This window comes from Strongylocentrotus purpuratus, unplaced genomic scaffold (assembly GCF_000002235.5).
Source record: "Strongylocentrotus purpuratus isolate Spur 01 unplaced genomic scaffold, Spur_5.0 spur5_scaffold_17, whole genome shotgun sequence".
Lineage (NCBI taxonomy): Eukaryota > Metazoa > Echinodermata > Echinoidea > Camarodonta > Strongylocentrotidae > Strongylocentrotus > Strongylocentrotus purpuratus.
The window spans coordinates 28,789,713-28,812,344 of NW_022145602.1; the positions used below are offsets into that span (position 1 = coordinate 28,789,713).

Sequence of the window (22,632 nt, forward strand, 5' to 3'; positions counted from 1 at the left end):
AATTTATGGATGCTTCTTTCCCAGACGTGTGTGGTGATGAAGCATTTCATTTTACCTGCTATTATCCTTTGTACTACAATTGCCAGAATGCAAATTGCATAAATAAGTTGGTGCTCTTCTGGGGTCAAGGTTTTTCATGTCATGCTAAAAGCCTAAAAGGCATCACATCATGCCAAGAATATCTTCATTTATATATCTCTTGTAAATTTTCATAAGGAACAATTTACATCAAATGGCAGGAATACATCTCATTTTTTCAAAATACCTTCACTTATTCTTTGGGGTGAGGTTTCCTTTAATTATAGGTTATTAAAATTGGCTGCACCTATCAACAAAAAAACAATCACCAAACTTTTTAATCTATCTCTCTAATTAGGAGTAATTCCTGAAGAATGGAAGCAGGCCAGGATTACCCCCATTCACAAATGTGGGAACACAGACAATGGAATACAATTATACAGTATACAGATGTGAATATCATCTGATAACGATTCTACCAACAATCATGAAGGTGTTTAGAAAAGACTGTGCACACCTAGTTTACATGACTATTTGTTGGATTCGGACTTGCTTACTCTTACCAATTCATGTTTCCGGAAGGGTTATTCCACTAATACTGCATTGGCATATGTTAGTGACTTCTTATACAGTAATATGGATAGTGGTAAAATAACGGATTTGATTTGATTCCGTGAACTACCGGAAGTTACTATACGCATACTAAAAAGATTTTAGAGATAAAATCATGCTCAGAATACCACCCAAGAAGTTTTCAAATACTGGTCAACTGCGATAACTTGGAACAAGGGAAGCACACATCTGTGATTGCAGATAAGTTTGGCCTGTAAAGCTGAGCACTAAGTTTAACACCACTTGATAAGACGAAGAGTGACGGCTTGAAGACAGAACTACCAGATGACAGGCCTTATGCTGTTTGGTAAGAACGGCTCTGTGTACTCTGTACTCTGTGTACAAAATGGACATTTTGCAGGATCTGTAAAGAAACCATAATGAAACTCACATTGTCATAAACAAATTGTGTTATTTCAATAAAATCCAAACTAGTACGGATGACTTGCCTTATGAAATTGGTATGTATAAAGACTACAAGTTCACATTATTGATATCATTATCTTACACCTTTTTTGTATTCACTGCTGAAAAGAAGCGGACGCTACCTACTTGATCCGCACCTAAAAAGTTCACATTATTGATATCATTATCTTGCACCTTTTTTGTATTCACTGCTGAAAAGAAGCGGACGCTACCTACTTGATCCGCACCTAAAAACATGCAACCTTTCAGAGTAGCTATAGAGTGTAGCACCTCCCATGCGCATTTGTTCCCATGGTTGTGCACATTGTTGTACATGAAATGCCTAATAATCCTATGCTGTCTGATTTTTTTTCCGCTACCTTGTCATGTAACATACAGCCAACCCATTCACAGAAACAGTGCTGGTTAACAGTTTGGGTACACCCTAGATTTTGAAATGTGTTTTAAATTCAGTGTTTGTGTCCCACATACATAATTAGCTTGCTTGGGCTCTAAAAAAGATTGAAACCAGTTTCCATTTTACTAAAACACGATTCAGGTATGTTGAATTAAAAAAGTCCCTTCTATAGACCCTCCCCCCCCCCCCCCCCCCAGCCTCAAACAAAAGTCTTTCCTGGGAGGATGATTGTCTGAGGTGAATGTCCCGGGGGGGGGGGGGGGGTATTTGTCCTGGGGGTAATTGTCCCAATTGGTAAGTGTTAAAAGGGTAATTGTCCTGAGGGGAGTAGTACCGGGGGGGGGGGGGCGGTTGAACTTCTTTCATGAATATTATACTGTTCTTAAAGCTAATCTTGAGCTCTGGTATGGGAATTGTATTTTGAGAGAAAATTGTCAAGATCTAGTCTGGATTGTTTATCCTGCAGTAGATGTACATGTAGATGGTGTTTCCTACAAATTTTGGGCAGAGTCAGGCGATGTTTTTTTTCAAGAAGAGAATGTGCGATCACTGCCACTGAGGTGATTGGGAGCTTCCCCCAGGCGGTACGTACCCTATTTGAACAACTTTAGATGACCTTTGTCAAAGGATGATCCCTACCAATTTTGGTTTAAATCTGACCTTGCATTTTTAGAAGAACTAAAATATGTAAATCAGATGGCATTTAAAAAGGAAAAACATTAATGGGCAGTGCCCTTACCAAGCCCCCTCCCCTGGAGGAGTCAGTAGCCCTTCATAAAATGTTATATCTCCCTACCTGAGGAATGCTTCCAATCAAGTTAAGTCAAAATTGCCTAATTATGGCCATAGGGGTATTTTGGAGACGCTGCACCCACCCCCCCCCCCCCAACCCTAGATTTTGAAATGTGTTTTAAATTCAGTGTTTGTGTCCCACATACATAATTAGCTTGCTTGGGCTCTAAAAAAGATTGAAACCAGTTTCAATTTTTACCGGTATGCTTCTACATTGCACTAAAACACGATTTAGGTATGTTGAATTAAAAAAGTCCCTTCCATAGACCCTCCCCCCCCCCCAGCCTCAAACAAAAGTCTTTCCTGGGAGGATGATTGTCTGAGGTGAATGTCCGGGGGGGGGGGGGGGGGGGTATTTGTCCTGGGGGTAATTGTCCCAATTTGAACAACTCAAGATCTCCCTTTCTAGCACGTGATGCCTAAAATTTTGGTAAGAAACCAGCCATGGATTTTTAAAGATGAAGAAGAAAATGTAAAAAGTTTACATCACACAATTTGCGATTAAATAGCTCACTTGGGCAATTGAGCTTGGAAACTTGATGGGCCTAGGTTAAAGCTAGTAACAAGAAAATTTTTAATTTACAACAAAAATAAATGGTACAGTTGCAAAAGTAGGGAAAAATACACATTTAAGATATTTCAGCAACAACAAATTTAACACACATCTATGGAAGTGATTTAAATCACTGATTTTGACAAAATAAATGAATCAAGGTGATCTAAATCATCCCTACCCTTGATGAAACTAGGCTTTAAAATGACAAACAAAACCTTCTACCCAACAGCACCTTGGCAAAATTGCCAAATTTGCTTGGGCAAATGATGCTTTATGTATTAGTATCCAAAATACCTCACAGTAATATTAATTTTTTACATGTATTTCGGCATTGTGACAAACTAATGCCTCAGTCACACCTCTGCGTATGTTGCTGCGTATTGCTGCGCTCTGCGGCGTATATCAATACGCAGCCGTGCCCAGCAATACGCAGCAAATTTGAAGGTAGCAGTCACACTATTGCGTATCTAGCTCGTAGGTAGCTCATATGCCGCTCGTACAAAGACTGCCTACGGTTGCCTATGGCCACGCTATAGCTCATAGCAGTACGATTCAATACGCAGTTTGCTCGCCATGTTGCGTATGTAGCTCGTTTGCTGCTTTTTTGCTGCTCGTTAGCCGCTTGCACCAGTTGGTCTTGTTGCGTGTCCGCTTGCTTTAGCTCGTCTGTTGTTCGTACTGATGCGTGTCGGCTCGTGCTACAGCGTACCAGCTCGTTTGGGCTGCGGCATATGTAAAAATACTAGTCCTTTTGAGGGACTGGGCATAAACATCTATCTTCTGACGATTCTACATCTACAAGAAAAATAAATCTGATGACAATAATGGCCCTGCAGCAGAGCTCTGCTTTGGTTCAGCTGGAAGAAGAGAGGCGAATGAAGATTATGAGCAAGGGAAGCTGCTGAATGAGCTGCATCAACAAAGTATCCCTCGGAGTTGTTGGGTGCGGTCCTGGATCTACTGGAGGAAGGACCAGGGACAATTCGACCAACTGATGAGGGAACTGGAAGACGAGGACCAAGAGGCATTCACGGACGTGTTGAGGCTAACCCCTGAAATGTTTAAAGAGTTAGAGCAGAGACTACATGAAAGACTGGAGAAGTGGGACACCTTCTTCAGGAAAGCCCTCTTACCCGCACTGAAGCTGGCCAGGGTGACAGCTACAAGACACTAATGTATAGCTTTAGGGTAGCCCATAATACCATTTCACTCATGGTACGTGAGATATGCACTGCCATCATTGAGGAATACGGTGATAAGCTGGTGATGTGACCTACCAGCCCACAGGAATGAAAAGCAGTCACACAGGGCTTCGAAGGCTGCTGGAATTCTCCCCAAACCTTGGTGCTTTGGACGGCAAGCATGTTGCAATCAAGTGCCCTGAGGATAGTGGGTCAATATTTTACAACTACCAGTGTTTCTACTCTATTGTACTCATGGCCCTGGTCGACGCCAAGTACAGATTTGTGTGGATAGATGTCGGAAACGAAACCTCTGATGCACAGCTCTTCAACTCGTGTGAACTAAAACAACGTCTTAAATCTGAAACCCTTGGAGTGCCTCTGCCAGAGCCTCTGTCCAACGATGATGAAGACATCCCCTACTTCTTTGTGGCAGACGAGACCTTCGCCATGACAACATGGCCAATGAAGCCGTACGCAAGGAGGGCTATGGCTAAACAAGAGAGAATTTACAACTACCGGCTGTCCCAGGCAAGGAGATTGGTGGAGAATGCTTTCGGCATTCCTACCAACCGATTTCAGTGCCTGCTGAGTACTGACCACTCTCCGACAAACCCCTTCAACCGTCAGGACCATGGTATAGGCAAGCTCCTTCTCTTGGTCACTTGAGAAGTTGACTAGGTCTTTCCGCGGCTTCTTCGCCATGTTCGTCTCGTGTTCACCCAGCGATGGTGACTCCGGAGCCGGCGGGGCGATGGGACCTAGGCAGCTTGACTGGCTTCGTCCTCGTCGTCACCCCCCCCCCCCCCCTTTTCGCTTTGGCTTTCGGCATCTTTTCAGTGTTCAGTAGTTGTATATTTTTCAACTGTTGACTGCAGTATGATTCCACCCCGCCTTATATTGCCGATACGCAGCGCATAGGCAACTAATCGCAGTGATAGCGAGCTAAAGCGTGCGGCAACCAGCAACTGCGAGCTAAAGCAAACGCTGTACGAGGTAGACTCGCAGCGTAGCGAGTGGCAATCGCAAGGTTTTTTGGCTGCTGTGAGCGATGTGCGAGCAACAGCGCAACAATACGCGCAATCATGCATATAGACACGAGTTAAAGCGAGGTAATTCGTGCAGGAAACGCAGCTACACATGCTCCGAAAAAAGAGGTGCGTATGATTGCGTTTACCTGCGCTAAGCTACACGCTGTCGCTCGCATTCACTGGTTGCCACTCGTATCCGCTCGTATGCGATTTGACCTTGCGTTTGCTTGCGATAGTTTAGAAAATTTTAAAACTAGCGAACGACCAACGCAGGCACATGCCCTAGTTTGCGTATTGAGTACGTAGTGAGCATGTTTTATTGCGCGTTATTGGGTATGACTGCCTTTGTCTGCGTTCGGGTAATACCCAGCAATACGCAAGCCAAATACGCAAAGGTGTGACTGAGGCATTAGACATTGTAAGACATAAGTTGTGTCATGTTTTTCTAGACATTATTCTACACCATACTGTAGAGCAGGGTAGAGCAAGGAGAAAATATCTGCCTACCGGTAATTCCAATTGGACACATATTTTCTGGCTGATTTCAATACCCCAAAAGCGATGGACAGTTGTAACTCCTCCAAGTATTATAATTTCTATGAGATATTTTGGAAAGCTACATGTATGTACATTATTGTTTATGGAAGTAAAGGATGATTTACAGTTAATCTGGAACAATAAAAAAATGTGCTAAAGTATCATTCAAACATACCACTTTGTCTACAATCAAAATAAATTGGAAGACATATTTACTTAGGTTCAGTTGGAGAGAGAAAAAACATTATTTTCAAAAAGGCCCAAAGTTCTTACATGCTCCGAGTCATCCATCTTCTATCCACTCAGAACTGATCTCTTGAAAATGGGTACATGGCATGGTCGATTCCTTGAAGAAGATCTCTAACGTTGAGGCACTGTGATTTAAAATACAGACAAATTGCTCATTATAAGACAGTCAAAAATAATGTCATTATGCTGATACGGTACATGACCGACAATATGTTACCATATTATTTGTATGGCATGGCTGCAGATAGACCTTAAATCAGTTTATTTGTTCTAGGAAATTGCCTTTTGTCAAAATCCAAATACAGTACCTAAAATCATGTGTTGGCTGACATTAATATATCAAAATAAACAGACAAACAAAAACAAAACATACAAACACTTACAAGAGTACATCCCATCAAGTTTATATCTATTTGTAAATCCATTACTTGTAAATAATACCAGTAAAAAAGAATTTAAATGGACAATGGATACTCAATTCAATACAATTCAGTTCACCAACGTAAGTGTATAATAGAGAGGGGTAAAGGCTAGATGATAATATGAAGTTAATATCCCCTACATGTAGTCTTAATAAACAATAATACAATAATACAATAATAATACTCGGGGGGGGGGGGGGGTTACAGCCCCCAGCTGCGTTTGCCAATGGCAGAGCGGTCTCTGTTATCACAGATGAAAGCGTGAAAAGATGTTGTATTTCAGTATCAATAACATGGATTAGGCCCGCCATGTGTATTGTATCGACAGAGAAAATACTAATCAACATTAAAAAAGACTCTCCGTTATGTAACCCTATTCTTGCCTTCCTTTATGAATAACTTGTATGGATGGCCTGGTGGTCTCCATCATTGGCGTAGATCCTTACTTGATACCTATTTTTGAGGGGGGATGAATGAATAGATCACCCCCCTCCCCCCTGAACAACATTAAGTAATGATCTACGACACTGGTCTCCATTATCAGAAAGGGAAAGGGGCACATATTGTTAAAAGGAAATTATCATAGGTGAAAAGGGGCACTGATGAGAATAAAAAAAGGGGCACTTATACTGAAGGATAAAGAGCAATATTTTAGAAAAGAAAAAGGGCATGTGTCAAAATAAGAGGGGAAGTTATTAGAGGTGAAAAAGGACACTCATTAGTGATGAAAAGAGCACTTATCAGGAGGGGAAGGGGCATTTGTAAAAGTAAAACCAGTATCTCTCAGATTTGAATAGGGGCAATTATAAGAGGTGAAGGGGGCACTTATCTGAAGTGAAAAGGAGTAACTTCTCGTACCTGAAAAGGGATACTTACTAGAGATTAAAAAGGGCACTTTAAATGCGAATGGGAAATGGACACATGTCAAATTAAAAGGGGCACTTATCAGAGGTGAAAGGAACACTTTTTGGGTACTCTGAAAAGTGAGGGGAGGGGGCATGGGTATATTGTCTGCAAGATTCAGACTAATATTCGCAAAATATGAATTAAACGCTTCTGCTTTTACTATCATTGAGCAGAACATTCCGTTTTTTTTTGCACTATCCACCAAACAGAAGGAATAGCATGTGTAATTCAGTACAATATCATCATAATCTTGAATTAACCAAAACTATTTAAGATATGCTTTACTATACACATTCCATAGATCCTGGTGGGCATGGGCTGCAGCACCTTCTCTTTGGAATACTTTACCATTTAATTTGAGAATCATAACTTCCTTAGAGACCTTTAAATCAAAGCTGAAATCTTATCTTTTTTAACGATACCTGTATTTGGCACTATGACACTCATCCAAACTCTCTCATTCTTTATATTTTTTTGTGGGCCTCGGAATAGAATTGTCTAGATAGACGGCACGATATAAATGCCTATTATTAATTTTAATGGAGATGATATCAGTCGATCTTTCTTCAATTTAAATTTACAAAATTTCCATCAAAGGTACGCATCAGATTGCACTATTTGAAGTGAAAAATTGCAAAAGCTCCATACTGTGTCAAACTCAAGGCTCAAAATACACGGGGGTAGCGGGCGCTTGGCCCCTGTGAGCTTCATAATCGCCTCCGTCAGATTGCTCACAGGGACGATTGCAAATCTGGTGATTCCAAAAGACCAGCAAATAATAAACCTCGACCAGTAAATCAACCGAAAGCTATATTTAGTAAAAGGAAACCAGTTGGCGAGGAGGCGACTGCATGGGCTTGGACCAGAAATTTCGTACAGAGGTAGGAGATCTGACCATTAGAGCATACAGTAACTTGTAAAGTTGTAAGAGGGAAATAATACAGAAAATGATGAAATAGCAAAGAATTTAGGAGTATCATGGGTACCACCAATTCAATGGAAATTTGTATTTAAAAAAAAAGCCCCCGTCAGTACTAAAAGAGCCCCCGTGAGAAGGCTCACGGGGGCTCTTTTTTTGGAAGAGCCCCCGTGGAAAAAAAATTAATTTGAGCCCTGGTCAGACTGAAATCAGAGTTTTGTTTTCTCTTTATTTAATACAGAGCCTGTATTCAGCAATCCCCCTCCCCCATTCCAACTGAAATTAAAGATTTGTTTTCTCTTTCTTTTATACAGAACATGTATTAGGCGAGCCCCACCCCCCCCCCCCTCCCCTTCAACCTATGGTTACGCCAGTCACATTTCCCTACTCTTACTCGACTATGATATGTCTGACTTAAATTATAGTTTTGTTTTCTCTTTATTTAATAAAGAGCCTATTTTAAGCGAGCCCTCCCCCTCCCAATTCCCCCCGTGGCTACGCCAATCAAATTTTCCTACTCTTTCTTGAATATTAGAGTTCCGACTAAATTGAAGGTTTGTTTTCTCTTTATTTAAAACAGAGCTTGTATTGGTGGGTGAACCCCTCCCCCATTCCTCATTTAATACAGAGCCTGAATTAGGTCTCACCTAATACAGGCTCAGTACTAAAAGAGCCCCCATGAGAAGGCTCACAGGGGCTCTTTTAGTACTGAGGGGGGCTCATATTTTGTACAAATTTCCATTGAATTGGTACCCATGATACTCCTCAATTCTTTGCTATTTCATCATTATCACTTATTTAAGTCAGCATTTTCCCTCTTACAAACTTACAAGTTACATATCTCTTACTGACTGTCATCCCGTCATGACAATCCCTCCATTTCAGCACATTAGTTCTGCACATTATTTCCTCCTCATTATTCGGAGCAAACTTATTCACATTCTTTCTTCACTTTAACCCTATTTAGCCCGGGCTATTTTGAAACTGCATAGCCCAGGGAGGGGGGGCTTCTAAGGCCCCCCCCCCTATGATCTCGGCCGTGAAACGAAAATTTGCATACATGTCAAGTGAAGTGTATAGAATACTATGGTAATTTCAATTTTTTTGAAAAATTCACTCATTTGCATATTTATGGTAATTTATGCAAATAAGGTCATCAAATTCACATTTTTGCCCATGAAACAGACATTATTCATATTTAAGCATTCTTTCTCACTACATATATTTGTTAGACCATTTGGAATAATAAAGAGTAGGGAAATGCGATTAGCGTAGCCACGGGGTGAAGAGGGAGGGGGGGGGGGGGGAGCTCACCTATGAAGGTAATGTATAAAATAAAGAGAAAACAAAGTAATTTCAGTCTGACTTTTTATGGTCGAGAAAGAGTTGGGAAATGTGATTAGCGTAGCCATGGGGAATGGGTGGGGGGGGGGGGGGAGCTCGCCTATGAAGGTCATGTATTAAATAAAGAGAAAACAAAGTAATTTCAGTCTGACTTTTTATGGTCGAGAAAGAGTTGGGAAATGTGATTGGCGTAGCCATGGGGAATGGGTGGGGGGGGGGGGAGGGCTCGCTTAATTCAGGCTCTGTATTAAATGGGAATGGGGGGGGAGGGCTCGCTTAATTCAGGCTCTGTATTAAATGGGGAATGGGGGAGGGCTCACTTAATTCAGGCTCTGTATTAAATAAAGAAAATACAAATCTTTTTTTTTAGTTGGAACTCTCATATTCGAGTAGGAGAGAGGAAAAGGTGATTGGCGTAGCCAAGGAGTAAAGGGAGCGGAGGGCTCACTTAATACAGACTCTGCATTAAATAAAGAGAAAACAAAACTATAAGTTTAGTCGGACGTATCATATTTGAGAAAGAGTAGGGAAATGCGATTGGCGTAGCCACGGGGTGAAGGGGGGGGGGGGGGAAGAGCTCGCCTATGAAGGTCATGTATAAAATAAAGAGAAAACAAAGTAATTTCAGTCTGACTTTTTATGGTCGAGAAAGAGTTGGGAAATGTGATTGGCGTAGCTATAACTATAAGTTTAGTCGGACGTATCATATTTGAGAAAGAGTAGGGAAATGCGATTGGCGTAGCCACGGGGTGAAGGGGGAGGGGGGGGGGAGCTCGCCTATGAAGGTCATGTATAAAATAAAGAGAAAACAAAGTAATTTCAGTCTGACTTTTTATGGTCGAGAAAGAGTGGGAAATGTGATTAGCGTAGCCATGGGGAATGGGTGGGGGGGGGGGGGAGCTCGCCTATGAAGGTCATGTATTAAATAAAGAGAAAACAAAGTAATTTCAGTCTGACTTTTTATGGTCGAGAAAGAGTTGGGAAATGTGATTGGCGTAGCCATGGGGAATGGGGAATGGGGGGGGGGGAGGGCTCGCTTAATTCAGGCTCTGTATTAAATGGGAATGGGGGGGGGGGAGGGCTCGCTTAATTCAGGCTCTGTATTAAATAAAGAAAATACAAATCTTTTATTTTAGTTGGAACTCTCATATTCGAGTAGGAGAGAGGAAAAGGGAGCGGAGGGCTCACTTAATACAGACTCTGCATTAAATAAAGAGAAAACAAAACTATAAGTTTAGTCGGACGTATCATATTTGAGAAAGAGTAGGAAAATGCGATTGGCGTAGCCACGGGGTAAAGGGGGAGGGGGGGGGAGCTCACCTATGAAGGTAATGTATAAAATAAAGAGAAAACAAAGTAATTTCAGTCTGACTTTTATGGTCGAGAAAGAGTTGGGAAATGTGATTGGCGTAGCCATGGGGAATGGGTGGGGGGGGGGGAGGGCTCGCTTAATACAGGCTCTGTATTAAATTGGGAATGGGGGGGGGGGAAGGGCTCGCTTAATTCAGGCTCTGTATTAAATGGGGAATGGGGGGGGGGAAGGGCTCGCTTAATTCAGGCTCTGTATTAAATGGGGAATGGGGGGGGGGAGGGCTCGCTTAATTCAGGCTCTGTATTAAATGGGGAATGGGGGGGCGGGGGAAGGGCTCGCTTAATTCAGGCTCTGTATTAAATAAAGAAAATACAAATCTTTTATTTTAGTTGGAACTCTCATATTTGAGTAGGAGAGAGGAAAAGGTGATTGGCGTAGCCAAGGAGTAAAGGGAGCGGAGGGCTCACTTAATACAGACTCTGCATTAAATAAAGAGAAAACAAAACTATAAGTTTAGTCGGACGTATCATATTTGAGAAAGAGTAGGGAAATGCGATTGGCGTAGCCACGGGGTGAAGGGGGAGGGGGGGGGGGGAGAGCTCGCCTATGAAGGTCATGTATAAAATAAAGAGAAAACAAAGTAATTTCAGTCTGACTTTTTATGGTCGAGAAAGAGTTGGGAAATGTGATTGGCGTAGCTATAACTATAAGTTTAGTCGGACGTATCATATTTGAGAAAGAGTAGAGAAATGTGATTGGCGTAGCCACGGGGTGAAGGGGGAGGGGGGGGGGGGAGCTCGCCTATGAAGGTCATGTATAAAATAAAGAGAAAACAAAGTAATTTCAGTCTGACTTTTTATGGTCGAGAAAGAGTTGGGAAATGTGATTGGCGTAGCCATGGGGAATGGGTGGGTGGGGGGGGGGGAGGGCTCGCTTAATTTAGGCTCTGTATTAAATGGGGAATGGGGGGGGGGAAGGGCTCACTTAATTCAGGCTCTGTATTAAATGGGGAATGGGTGGGGGGGAGGGCTCGCTTAATTCAGGCTCTGTATTAAATGGCGAATGGGGGGGGGGGGAGGGCTCACTTAATACAGACTCTGCATTAAATAAAGAGAAAACAAAACTATAAGTTTAGTCGGACGTATCATATTTGAGAAAGAGTAGGAAAATGCGATTGGCGTAGCCACGGGGTAAAGGGGGAGGGGGGGGGAGCTCACCTATGAAGGTAATGTATAAAATAAAGAGAAAACAAAGTAATTTCAGTCTGACTTTTATGGTCGAGAAAGAGTTGGGAAATGTGATTGGCGTAGCCATGGGGAATGGGTGGGGGGGGGAGGGCTCGCTTAATACAGGCTCTGTATTAAATTGGGAATGGGGGGGGGGGAAGGGCTCGCTTAATTCAGGCTCTGTATTAAATGGGGAATGGGGGGGGGGAAGGGCTCGCTTAATTCAGGCTCTGTATTAAATGGGGAATGGGGGGGGGGAGGGCTCGCTTAATTCAGGCTCTGTATTAAATGGGGAATGGGGGGGCGGGGGAAGGGCTCGCTTAATTCAGGCTCTGTATTAAATAAAGAAAATACAAATCTTTTATTTTAGTTGGAACTCTCATATTTGAGTAGGAGAGAGGAAAAGGTGATTGGCGTAGCCAAGGAGTAAAGGGAGCGGAGGGCTCACTTAATACAGACTCTGCATTAAATAAAGAGAAAACAAAACTATAAGTTTAGTCGGACGTATCATATTTGAGAAAGAGTAGGGAAATGCGATTGGCGTAGCCACGGGGTGAAGGGGGAGGGGGGGGGGGAGAGCTCGCCTATGAAGGTCATGTATAAAATAAAGAGAAAACAAAGTAATTTCAGTCTGACTTTTTATGGTCGAGAAAGAGTTGGGAAATGTGATTGGCGTAGCTATAACTATAAGTTTAGTCGGACGTATCATATTTGAGAAAGAGTAGAGAAATGTGATTGGCGTAGCCACGGGGTGAAGGGGGAGGGGGGGGGGAGCTCGCCTATGAAGGTCATGTATAAAATAAAGAGAAAACAAAGTAATTTCAGTCTGACTTTTTATGGTCGAGAAAGAGTTGGGAAATGTGATTGGCGTAGCCATGGGGAATGGGTGGGTGGGGGGGGGGGGGGAGGGCTCGCTTAATTTAGGCTCTGTATTAAATGGGGAATGGGGGGGGGGGAAGGGCTCACTTAATTCAGGCTCTGTATTAAATGGGGAATGGGTGGGGGGGAGGGCTCGCTTAATTCAGGCTCTGTATTAAATGGCGAATGGGGGGGGGGGGAGGGCTCGCTTAATTCAGGCTCTGTATTAAATGGGAAATGGGGGGGGGGAGGGCTCGCTTAATTCAGGCTCTGTATTAAATGGGGAATAGGGGGGGAGGGCTAGCTTAATTCAGGCTCTGTATTAAATAAAGAAAATACAAATCTTTTATTTTAGTTGGAATTCTCATATTCGAGTAGGAGAGAGGAAAAGGTGATTGGCGTAGCCAAGGGGTAAAGGGAGCGGAGGGCTCACTTAATACAGACTCTGCATTAAATAAAGAGAAAACAAACTATAAGTTTAGTCGGATGTATCATATTTGAGAAAGAGTAGGGAAATGCAATTGGCGTAGCCACGGGTGAAGGGGGAGGGGGGCGGGGAGCTCACCTATGAAGGTAATGTATAAAATAAAGAGAAAACAAAGTAATTTCAGTCCGACTTTTTATGGTCGAGAAAGAGTTGGGAAATGTGATTAGCGTAGCCATGGGGAATGGGTGGGGGGGGGGGGGGGAGGGCTCGCTTAATTCAGAGAAAACAAATATTTAATTTCAGTCAGAACTATAACAGTCAATAAAGAGTAAGTAAATGTGATTGGCGCAGTCAAGCGGGAATGGGGAGAGGGAGGGCTCACTTAATACAGGCGCTATATTAAATAAAGAGAATACAAATGTTTAATTTAGTCGAGAAAGAGTAAATAAATGTGATTTGCATAGCCAGGGGGTAGGGGGGGGGATTGGCTCACCTAAAAGAGGCCCTGTATTATATAAAAGGAAAATAAATATCTTTAAATTAGTTGGAACTCTCGTAGTCGAGAAAGAGTAAGTAAATGTGATTGGCGTAGCTAAGCAGGGAATGGGGGGGGGGGGGTGGCTCGCTCAATACAGACTCTGTATAAAATATAGAGAAAACAAATATTTAATTTCAATCAGAACTATAATAATCGTTAAAGAGTAAGTAAATGTGTTTGGCATAACCATTAGGTGGCTCACCTAATAGAGTCCCTGTATTGTACGAATATCTTTAAATTAGTCTGAACTCTCATAGGCAAGAAAGAGTAAGTAACTGTGATTGGCGTAGCCAGGGGGGAAAGGGGGGTTAGGGTGGGGGGGGGGGAGGGCTCGCTCAATACAGACTCTGTATAAAATATAGAGAAAACAAATATTTAATTTCAGTCAGAACTATAATAGTCGATAAAGAGTAAGTTAATGTGTTTGGCATAACCAAAGGTTGAAGGGGGGGGGGGGGGGGCTCGCCTTATACAGGCTCTGTATAAAATAAAGAGAAAATAAGGTAATTTCAGTTAGACGTATCATAGTCGAGAAAGAGTAGGGAAATATAAAGGGCATAGCCACGGGGTAAAGGAAGGGGGGATCTGGAGCTCACCTAATACAGGTTATATATAAAATAATGAGAAACAAATCTTGAATTTCGGTCGGAACTATTAATAGACTAGATAGAGTACGCAAATATGATTAGCGTAGCCACGGGTGGGGGGGGGGGGAGGGGAGGCTCGCCTTATAAAATGCAGCCTCTGTATTAAATAAAGGGGAAAAAGTAATTTCAGTCTGACTTTTTATAGTCGAGAAAGAGTTATGAAATATGATTGGGGTAGCCACATAGAATGTGGGGGGGGGGGGGTGGCTCGCTCAATACAGACTCTGTATAAAATATAGAGAAAACAAATATTTAATTTCAGTCAGAACTATAATAATCGTTAAAGAGTAAGTAAATGTGTTTGGCATAACCATTAGGTGGCTCACCTAATAGAGTCCCTGTATTGTACGAATATCTTTAAATTAGTCTGAACTCTCATAGGCAAGAAAGAGTAAGTAACTGTGATTGGCATAGCCAGGGGGGAAAGGGGGGTTAGGGTGGGGGGGGGGGGAGGGCTCGCTCAATACAGACTCTGTATAAAATATAGAGAAAACAAATATTTAATTTCAGTCAGAACTATAATAGTCGATAAAGAGTAAGTTAATGTGTTTGGCATAACCAAAGGTTGAAGGGGGGGGGGGGGGGCTCGCCTTATACAGGCTCTGTATTAAATAGGGCATGGGGGAGGGGGGTTCCCCCTTATACAGGCTTTCTATTAAATAAAGAGAAGACAAAACTTCAATTTCAGTCAGAACTAAAATAGTCGATAAAGAGTAAGAAAATGTGATTGGCGTAGCCAGGTGGTAAGGGGAGGGGGGCTCACCTAATACAGGCTCTATATTAAATAAAGAGAATACAAATAAAAGAGGCCTGTATTATATAAAAGGAAAATAAATATCTTTAAATTAGTTGGAACTCTCATAGTCGAGAAAGAGTAAATAAATGTGATTTGCATAGCCAGGGGATAAAGGGGGGGGGGGGGGGGTGGCTCACCTAAAAGAGGCCTGTATTATATAAAAGGAAAAAATATCATTAAATTAGTCGAAACTCTCATAGTCGAGAAAGAGTAAGTAAATTTGATTGGTGTAGCCAAGCGGGAATGGGGAGGGGGGAGGGCTCACTTAATACAGACTCTATATTAAATAAAGAGAATACAAATCTTTAATTTTAGTTGGAACTTGGAACTCTCATAGTCGAGAAAGAGTAAATAAAGGCAATTTGCATAGCCAAGGGGTAAAGGGGGGGGGGGCTCACCTAATAGAGTCCCTGTATTGTACAAATATCTTTAAATTAGTCTGAACTCTCATAGGCAAGAAAGAGTAAGTAACTGTGATTGGCGTTGCCAGGGGGAAAAGTGGGGTTAGGGGGGTTAGGGGTTAGGGGGGTTAGGGGGGGGGGGGAGGGCTCGCTCAACACAGACTCTGTATAAAATATAGAGAAAACAAATATTTAATTTCAGTCAGAACTATAACAGTCAATAAAGAGTAAGTAAATGTGATTGGCGCAGTCAAGCGGGAATGGGGAGAGGGAGGGCTCACTTAATACAGGCGCTATATTAAATAAAGAGAATACAAATGTTTAATTTAGTCGAGAAAGAGTAAATAAATGTGATTTGCATAGCCAGGGGGTAGGGGGGGGGATTGGCTCACCTAAAAGAGGCCCTGTATTATATAAAAGGAAAATAAATATCTTTAAATTAGTTGGAACTCTCGTAGTCGAGAAAGAGTAAGTAAATGTGATTGGCGTAGCTAAGCAGGGAATGGGGGGGGGGGGGTGGCTCGCTCAATACAGACTCTGTATAAAATATAGAGAAAACAAATATTTAATTTCAATCAGAACTATAATAATCGTTAAAGAGTAAGTAAATGTGTTTGGCATAACCATTAGGTGGCTCACCTAATAGAGTCCCTGTATTGTACGAATATCTTTAAATTAGTCTGAACTCTCATAGGCAAGAAAGAGTAAGTAACTGTGATTGGCGTAGCCAGGGGGGAAAGGGGGGTTAGGGTGGGGGGGGGGGGGAGGGCTCGCTCAATACAGACTCTGTATAAAATATAGAGAAAACAAATATTTAATTTCAGTCAGAACTATAATAGTCGATAAAGAGTAAGTTAATGTGTTTGGCATAACCAAAGGTTGAAGGGGGGGGGGGGGCTCGCCTTATACAGGCTCTGTATAAAATAAAGAGAAAATAAGGTAATTTCAGTTAGACGTATCATAGTCGAGAAAGAGTAGGGAAATATAAAGGGCATAGCCACGGGGTAAAGGAAGGGGGGATCTGGAGCTCACCTAATACAGGTTATATATAAAATAATGAGAAACAAATCTTGAATTTCGGTCGGAACTATTAATAGACTAGATAGAGTACGCAAATATGTTTAGCGTAGCCACGGGTGGGGGGGGGGGAGGGGAGGCTCGCCTTATAAAATGCAGCCTCTGTATTAAATAAAGGGGAAAAAGTAATTTCAGTCTGACTTTTTATAGTCGAGAAAGAGTTATGAAATATGATTGGGGTAGCCACATAGAATGTGGGGGGGGGGTGGCTCGCTCAATACAGACTCTGTATAAAATATAGAGAAAACAAATATTTAATTTCAGTCAGAACTATAATAATCGTTAAAGAGTAAGTAAATGTGTTTGGCATAACCATTAGGTGGCTCACCTAATAGAGTCCCTGTATTGTACGAATATCTTTAAATTAGTCTGAACTCTCATAGGCAAGAAAGAGTAAGTAACTGTGATTGGCGTAGCCAGGGGGGAAAGGGGGGTTAGGGTGGGGGGGGGGGAGGGCTCGCTCAATACAGACTCTGTATAAAATATAGAGAAAACAAATATTTAATTTCAGTCAGAACTATAATAGTCGATAAAGAGTAAGTTAATGTGTTTGGCATAACCAAAGGTTGAAGGGGGGGGGGGGGGCTCGCCTTATACAGGCTCTGTATAAAATAAAGAGAAAATAAGGTAATTTCAGTTAGACGTATCATAGTCAAGAAAGAGTAGGGAAATATAAAGGGCATAGCCACGGGGTAAAGGAAGGGGGGATCTGGAGCTCACCTAATACAGGTTATATATAAAATAAAGAGAAACAAATCTTGAATTTCAGTCGGAACTATTAATAGACTAGATAGAGTACGCAAATATGATTAGCGTAGCCACGGGTGGGGGGGGGGGGGAGGGGAGGCTCGCCTTATAAAATGCAGCCTCTGTATTAAATAAAGGGGAAAAAGTAATTTCAGTCTGACTTTTTATAGTCGAGAAAGAGTTATGAAATATGATTGGGGTAGCCACATAGAATGTGGGGGGGGGGGGGGGTGGGAGGGCTCGCTTATTACGGGCTCTGCATTAAATGAAGAGAAATCTTAGGTTACCCAACGCTAATTCTGAAGAATTCTGTTTCTTAAGTAAGGACAAATATTAAAAATAATGTGTTTCTCGTCAGGAAAAAGAGGAAGCTGGGCATTACTATTTACTATTTTGCGATTTTGTTTTTCTTCTCCAAAGATAGCTGCCGCACCAAATATAGCTTGCCAAGTCTATTTTATTCACATATATTGTGCTATGTGAGTATACTGATGCCATGTATGACAAAACAAATGATTTGTATCACCTTAAAATAGAAGCTATTTGAACAAAATTTATATCATAGCCATAGGGTCTAACCATTTTTTTTTTTTTTTTTGGGGGGGGGGGGGGTATATTTCAACTAAATAGTAAATAGTAAAAAAAAAGAGGCAGCGGCCAAAAAGGAGGTGGGCAGGGACGAGAAACACTTTATTTTTGTTACTTGGTCTAACGCTAAACCTAATCTAAACCCTAACTCTAACCCTAACCCTAACTCTAACCCTAACCCTAACTCTAACCCTAACCCTAACCCTAACCCTAACTCTAACCCTAACCCTAACCTAACCCTAATTATCCCTAACCCTAACCCTAGGTCTATGACGTTTATGTACATAAATCCTAAAGTTAAGCCGAGTAATTGACTAAATTACTGTTTGAAATCAACTGTTCTCAGCCTGAATGTCCGGATAAACAACCTGTTTATCAAACAAACGGCCGAGGGTAAAGAATTATGAGCTCGCGTACTCTCTTCGGAACAGCAGCTTCCCCCTGCCAGAGTTCTGGGGAGCTTGCTGATTAGATCTACGTAATATTCACAACACAAACATCACAGAAAAGACGGAGATCTTATCCGTCATTTACAAATTGCTTACCAAAATTGTTGATCAGGGCTTGAAGTCGAATGCGATGAATAAACAAAATGATGGCCACCGTCTTCCTACGTGTCTTTCATGATTTTGTGAGAGATTAGACACACTGTTCACTCCGACTGGGATCAGAATCGTGACAAATGTACTCGCTTTAGAGCCCCATATGTTTTACACGTAGAAGTCACTTTCGAACAAAAGAGGGCGTATTTTTAACAACATTAGAAATAACCCTTTTTCCAAACAGATTTTTAACTCATAAAAGTGGAAAAATATAGTTCTAAAATCCTATAAAAGCAAAATCTAACGTCTGTTTGATATTTCAGAGTAGCATTTGAGCAAAAATAAAACAAATGTATGGTCAAACTAGGTGTATGAATTGACCCGAAAGCTGGTTCACAATGACAATCTCCCATTCATTCATACACATTCTCTAGAGATGCCTTAAATTTCACCATGAAATATTTAAGTTTCCAATGCTAAATTTCCTTTTATTCCAACAAAAAACGAAAAATAGTTGTTAAATAATCAATTTAATAGCATTCATCTATAATCTTCATCGAAAAATTTGAAATTATGAAGGAAACTAAAACCTAAATTTTGTTCCACAATGACAAATTTTATAGATGGGCTATTCGTCCAAAACAAATATTTAATATGTAAAAAATTAATTAAAAATATTTTCTTGCATAATTTCAGGGAAAAAATGATTTTTTTATTTTATTTAGGCTCTATTCTTTGTGTGGAGCACCATCAATTCTTACTGCACTACTTTTATTACAATTACAGATAAGTTTTAGTTTTGGAGAGAAAAACGTTTTTTTATATAGATGTACATACTTAACTAGTATATTGTTCATCTTGTCTTTTTTGCAATTTTTCGAAAACTGAAAAACGAATTGAAAAATCAATTAAATGATAAAAAAGGAATAGAAAAGCTCTTTATATCTCTTTTGGAGAATATGGAATTCGTCAAGAAATGAAAAACCTATGTGGCTTTACATAAAATTTGGTTCACTTTCACATGTTAAAGAGAGAGAGAGAGAGAGAGACAGATTATATACAATATACATCAAAAGAGAAATAAATAGAGAAAGGGTAGAATGGTATGGGGTACTGAGAAATAAAGAGTGAGGGAAAGAAAATGGGAGAAATAAAGATAGCGAGAGAGAAGAGAGAGAGAGAGAGAAAGGAGAGAAGGGATAGAGAGGGATACAAAAGAGAGGGGGGAGATGAGAGGGATATAGAAGCGACAGAGAGAGAGAGAGAGAGAGAGGGTGAGAGAGAATATCAAGTGAGAGTGTTATAACACGGACCTGGTCAATGCAGTTGGTGCATGGTTATGAGACGGAGGCGAAGAATATAATTCAATTATACGGAAAGAGAGAGGTTAGCCCAAACACGTGTAGCAATTACTGACCTCTACCAGAGGTCATTAGGCTAAATAAACAAGCGTACCGTACCCGTAAACTCACAAAGGGATGATCTCAAAATAAGAATGTGCAGTATACACATAATCGACTGTTCGGGAAAACGTCGTCAACCTTATTATTGATTTATCTTCGTTTGTAAGATTAAACGTATCTTCTTTATTTTTAATAAAGAAATGCAAAATAAATAATGTTACGTTCTGTATATAAATGATTACCCAAACTGTCCCCGTACAACGACTTTGGGGAGTACCTTGAGATTATCCCTAAAAAAAATGTGCTCGGAAATTCTTCTGGCCAATCCGGCCCTACACACATAGACTAATACACGTACACACGTAACATGTACTATACGTAGGCCTAATACACATGCACAGGGCCAGGGATCAATGCCAGATCTTTGCAGTTCTTCACGGCCAATTGACTTGACCAAAATACAGGCAATATGTGCGTTCGTTCACAGAGCTGGCGAACAACAATATTATCAAAGTCGAGCAATAACAAATGCATTTCAAAGTTGAAAACACAGAAACGATTAAGAGAGGGAAATGGAAAAATGAGTTGAAGAGAACAGGATATTCCGGTCCGCGCAGGAAATTCATAGATTAACGTACGTAAGTACAGTAAAGATGGTGACGGTCCGATCGATTATAAAATTATAATATATTGCGATTACAGTGTACAGACAAGTATATTTTTCTTCAAATTTAGGAGACAGTATAAAAATCTTACACTAAGGCAACTCGACTTTAAAAGAATTATCTTCATGATTATATATATTGTTTAAGTCTGGTAACCCTGATAGCAGAGACTGGTAAATATCACGTCATATTTACGTCTTGTACTACGTCTTTAAGACGACGTAACACGACGTCAAAAAGACATGATTTTGCACCCGCGCACGTCGTCACGAGGACGTCATATTATGACGTGATTTTTACGTCTTATTAGTCAAAGAAAGACGTCTTTAAGACGTCAACTTGTACTATAGGAAGACGTCATATGGACGTCATATTTACGTCTTTTAGTTAAAGAAAGACGTCTTTAAGACGACATAACACGACGTCAAAAAGACATGATTTTGCACCCGCGCACGTCGTCACGAGGACGTCATATTATGACGTGATTTTTACGTCTTATTAGTCAAAGAAAGACGTCTTTAAGACGTCAACTTGTACTATAGGAAGACGTCATATGGACGTCATATTTACGTCTTTTAGTTAAAGAAAAACGTCTTTAAGACGACATAACACGACGTCAAAAAGACTTGATTTTGCACCCGCGCACGTCGTCACGAGGACGTCATATTTTGACGTGATTTTTACGTCTTATTAGTTAAAGAAAGACGTCTTTAAGACGTCAACTTGTGCCATAGAAAGACGTTGTATGGACGTCATATTTACGTCTTTTAGTCAAAGAAAGACGTCTGTAAGACGTCAACTTGTACCATAGGAAGACGTCGTACGGACGTCATATTTTGTCGTGATTTTAACGTCTTATTATTCAAAGAAAGACGTCTTTAAGACGTCAACTTGTACCATATAAAGACGTTGCATGGACGTCATATTTTCTTTTTAGGTCTTATTGGTTAAATAAAGACGTCTTTAAGACGTCAACTTTCACCCAAGAAAGACCTGTATACGTTGTATGGACATCAAATTTTGACGTGATATTTACACCTTACTGGTCATTTCGATGTACCTTTTATCCTTACATGATCTTTACGTCTTTGTTGTCCTCTAAATAACATCTATAAGACCACCTGATCAAGGAAGAAAGTGTAAAAGTCACTTCATGTACACATTCTGAACAATCACACAGTAAAATCAAAGCAACAAATATTGCATCACATACATGCCAAACAGAAAGTAATTTTCATATTTTTAATGTACACGTATATGGTATGAAAATGGATAACAAAAATATAAAATACGTATTTCTATACCTTCTTATTCTATCTAACTTTGTTTTCCATTGGTACAAAATCTTTTCATCACTATCCTGACACTTCTTCCAAAACATGCTGTATAAATACCTAGTGTATTTCTGTCAGTCTCATAATTTATTTTAAGAAAGTTAACAGGCCATCACAAAGATATCTGTTTCGTTATAAATTGTGCTACAAGAAACTATGACATATTCGCTAAACTTATAAGTCTTACGGTTGTGGGAAGCAGGTTAGCAGCATAGAGACTAGGTAAAGCTATACTGATACCCGCAGTATTTTAGTAGACAAGCAAACAGCACACTGGGGAAGTTCCTCATACTCAGCAAAACAGCATAGTGGAAAGCTAGGCATTCATCAGTGCAGCTCTACCTCGTCTCCATGCTGCAAAACCGCTCCTGACAACCCCAAGACTTTAATGCAGATAAAGACTATCACATAAAACAAAAGGTTGTTGGAAAGAATTTCTGAGCATGAAAGATCAATTCTTGTTACATACAAGGGGAATATCTAAGTTCATGGCAAGAATTCAGTATAAAGTATAAAACTATACAATCTAAATCACACACAGGAGAAAAATGGCACAAATGATAAACACATGGCTTAGCTAAGTTATTTCTTACACTCAAAAGGAACAAGTTGGCAGCAAGGGGAACAGGGAGAGCTTCACTGATACCTGCAGAGTTTTCTGATGATGGTTGCTTGCCCGTC

The 22,632-nt window shown here is 40.8% G+C and overlaps 1 long non-coding RNA gene across 1 annotated transcript; it reads right to left on the reverse strand.

Moving 5' to 3' along the window:
• Positions 1-270: 270 nt before the first annotated feature.
• LOC115924974 lies at positions 271-19,055 on the reverse strand. The gene is made up of 3 exons (XR_004064520.1): positions 18,553-19,055; positions 5,824-5,924; positions 271-994 (listed from the first exon to the last, which is right to left on the reverse strand). It is a non-coding gene; the product is annotated as an uncharacterized LOC115924974 (long non-coding RNA).
• Positions 19,056-22,632: the final 3,577 nt, after the last annotated feature.